The following is a 3,694-nucleotide window of genomic DNA, read 5'->3' on the forward strand; positions in this document are numbered from 1 at the left end:
ATTATGTTAGTTTCGGACAGAATTATGCTTGGTATTTGTTTTTTTGTGTCGTGCAGGAGAAAAACCACTGTTGGACGATTGATGTCGATTATAGGCATTTTTGAGGTTAAAAGGTTGATGGACTAGAGCCGCAGCGCCAATGAAATAGGGCCGCAATGCTAAGGCTTCACATGAAGAAAAGAATCGCCTAGGCGCCACAATTAGGCACCTGCAAGGCCGAAGATCATGTGCCTAGGCGCCACATTTTAGTGTCGCAGCGCCATCACTGCCGAACAACAAGCACCTAGGCGCTACACCACACCATTAGCGCGGTGGCGCTAACCCTCGACCATATGGTAGCCTAGGCGCTGAACCACAAGCGTCGCGGCACTAACACACGCGAAGGAAGACAATTGGGCTTCAATTTGCAGCCCAGATGAAACATAAAAAGAGGAATAGGGTTTCAGAGGGGGAGCCATTTTGGAGAGGGAAAACGGGAGAGAAGATGCAGAGGACATGCTGGAGGAGAAGATTTGGAGCGCAAGGATTTATATGAAGACGAAGAACGACGAATCTGGGGACAGAGGCACCACTTTTGACTTGTTATCTAATCTTTCACCTTTTTAATTTCTTATGTTGAGATTTCTATATCTTCAAACATGCGTTGTTTTTGTTTAGATTTCATCATGCATTAACTTTTCAATTGTAGAGGACGATATAGCTTTGTTGACATGATAATTCTTACTCAGTTTTTCATATGATTGAATTCTCGTTTGGTTTAATTGTGTTTTCTAGCTTTTATTCAGCTTCAGTTTACTGGCCATAAATTATTTGTTCTCTTATTAATTACACAACTCAGGAAATGGACTAAAATTATGGATCATTAGGGACACATTGTTAAATGTTTATATTGTTCGGAAGTCGTATAACGTTAGCGAAGCTTAGCTAAGAACATCGTTTGAATATATCATTTGAACTTAGATTTTTATTAGGAATGTTTGAATCAAAGTTTTAATAATACAATTTGTTCGTCACTTGGAAAAAGGGGAATAAAATAATTAAATGTTCTTGGCAATTAAACTTTTGTAGTTCATGAATATAAAGTCAATCGGGAATGATTATCGTGGAAACTAAGTGAAATCTCTCCTATAAATATTTTCTCTCATTGATATTTTCTCAATTCGGTGATTCGATTCATATTTATTTGCAATTAATTCGTTTTCAGTAGACTCAACCTTTTTATTGATTATTCTAGATAAAGTCATGGATATTTAATTACAAGCACTGATATATTTTTATTTATACACTCCTCGTGAAACGATACTTTACTCTCTTATATTAAAACTTGACATATGTGTGCTTGCGAAAAATATTCAACAAGTTGCAACTTGTAATATAAATGGAGTTGTACCCCTAGAAGCTTCAAGTTCAGACAAGCCAGAACCAGGTAGCAGCTGAAAACTGAAGTCAACATGCACCAATTGCAACAGTCGTCACCACATATTCCCCAACAAGAAACCGATTTGCAACATTAGCCAAAAATGATTAGAAATAAGAACATTGCTGGTCATTTCATTTGTCTGTAAACAACATTTAAAAGCTATATGAAATAATGCAAGATATTTCTGGAGAATTAATTTTGTTGGAATGAAGTTAAGGTGCTTATTATATTTGGAGTTGATATTTATAATGGTCCTGGGATCATCTTTTTTAAACTTTTCCTAGTGCAAAACTTGTCCTATGACTTACAGGAACATACACCCATCTTGAACCAGTGGAAGGTAAATAATTAAACAAAATTTATTTCTCATCACACAAATAAGCGTTTTTTTAGATAGAAAATATCATTTCAAGTAGAAAATCAAGAAGTCTTGGTGTAAAGCGATTTTGATAAACTGAGTTTCTGACATAAGAATAATGATCAAATTTTCGAATGAGAACACCCCTATTTCAGTGTAAAAGCAACTAAAAAAAAGCAAATTCAAAGAAAAAACAATGACATTTGTCATTTAAGATTAGTTTCCTCTTTCAAATTCAGATTCCTATCACCTACTAGCCACCACATTCCTAGTTTTGACCACCAGAAGTGATATGAATCTGGCCAGGAATGACGTGCTAAATCTTGTGATTCGAAGCTTCAAAGAATTCGGCATGCATAGCATAAAGTTGGAAGATATTTCAATTTATTCAAGTGCTAAATTATGAAGAGGATGTCAAATCGAGACCCCCGCACTAGGGCATTCAAACATTACCGCCCCAGCGCCAAAGCCACTGGCCAAAACGGTGAATTCCAGAATCCCTCGCACTAGGGCGGCCAAAGATTACCGCCCCAGCGTGCCCAGTACAGAAGCCTTGGCTCTAGGGCGGCCAAACATTACCGCCCCAGCGCGCCGCCAACGTGAAGGAATCCTAATTTCCTATTTTAGAGTCCTAATTGTTTACGTAATTAGATTTTGCTATCTTTTATTATTTGTAAACATATATGGACAAAATTTTACACACTTTAGAATTAGATAATTGAGTTTATATCATATTTTGTGAGTTTTCTCTCAATTTCAAAGATTGACTGTAATGCCCGAGATTTAATTACTGTAATCAGATGTTGATTAATTGACATAATTGAGGTTATAGGAACTCAAATGACGAAGCCGGGCGTGGTTTATTTTAAACCAAGATGTTGAACCGAACATCTCAAGATGTTAGACCGAACATCTCGCGCCCGAGCGGTAGAAAAGCACCGCCCGAGCGCGATTGTTTAATTGCCGAGGGCCGAGAATTACTCGCCCGGGCGAGCAACTTTTGACCGCCCGAGCGACAGGAGATGTTCAGCCGAGGATCTCGACCGAAACTGCCTCGCCCTAGCGGTAGGTTTTGACCGCCCTAGCGAGAGACGTGCAGTAAGAAGAATAAGCCACTTGCCTTCTTGCATGCTACGGATGTATATATATATGTATACTTACATGCAATAGTTTTATCAGAAGGAAATCGAGATTTTGAGGGAAAAGCTTTGTTCTTACTTTGTTTACATCGATTTGTGAGCAAACCGTCTATTCGATTTTAAATCCAACTTCAGTACTGTGTTCCTATCAACGCAGACTACAACTGGACGTAAGTTTTGTTACGTTTAGACAAGATTTGAATTTATGATATTGTCAGAATTGAATATGATTCAGATATGGCGTTTCTGCTACCGTAGGTATTATAGAATTAAAGTCAGATTAAAGAACAGACCGTTTCTGTAATTGTTATGATTTTTGAAAGATATTGACTGAGATTCTATATCAGAATTGTGTTAATATTCAGAGTATAAATTATGTTGACACAGATTATGAGTTCCAGTATTATATTTGTGATGTTCAGAGTAACGGGGTTATTCAGATTGTATTATTATACCGTCGAAACATCAATCGAGTTATATTGATCAGATTCAGTATTGATTGAGATTGATCGGACTCAGTAATTATTCAGATTGTATTGCAATATCGATGACATGAATTAGATTGTATCTTGTTCAGATATTGATCAGATTGTATACTGATTTGAGTATTGATCAGAATAGGTGTTGAATTGAGTTATATACTGATATTGTATTTATATGATTGTCATTGCCAGACTGGGTATGGACAGATCAGAATACGAGACTTCGTCTTCGTCAGAGCGAGAAGATAAAGGTATAAATTAATGTTGAGTTGGGATTGCACAACTCAAGTTAGGT

Source organism: Primulina eburnea, chromosome 14, assembly GCF_022965805.1.
Source record: "Primulina eburnea isolate SZY01 chromosome 14, ASM2296580v1, whole genome shotgun sequence".
Taxonomy (NCBI): domain Eukaryota; kingdom Viridiplantae; phylum Streptophyta; class Magnoliopsida; order Lamiales; family Gesneriaceae; genus Primulina; species Primulina eburnea.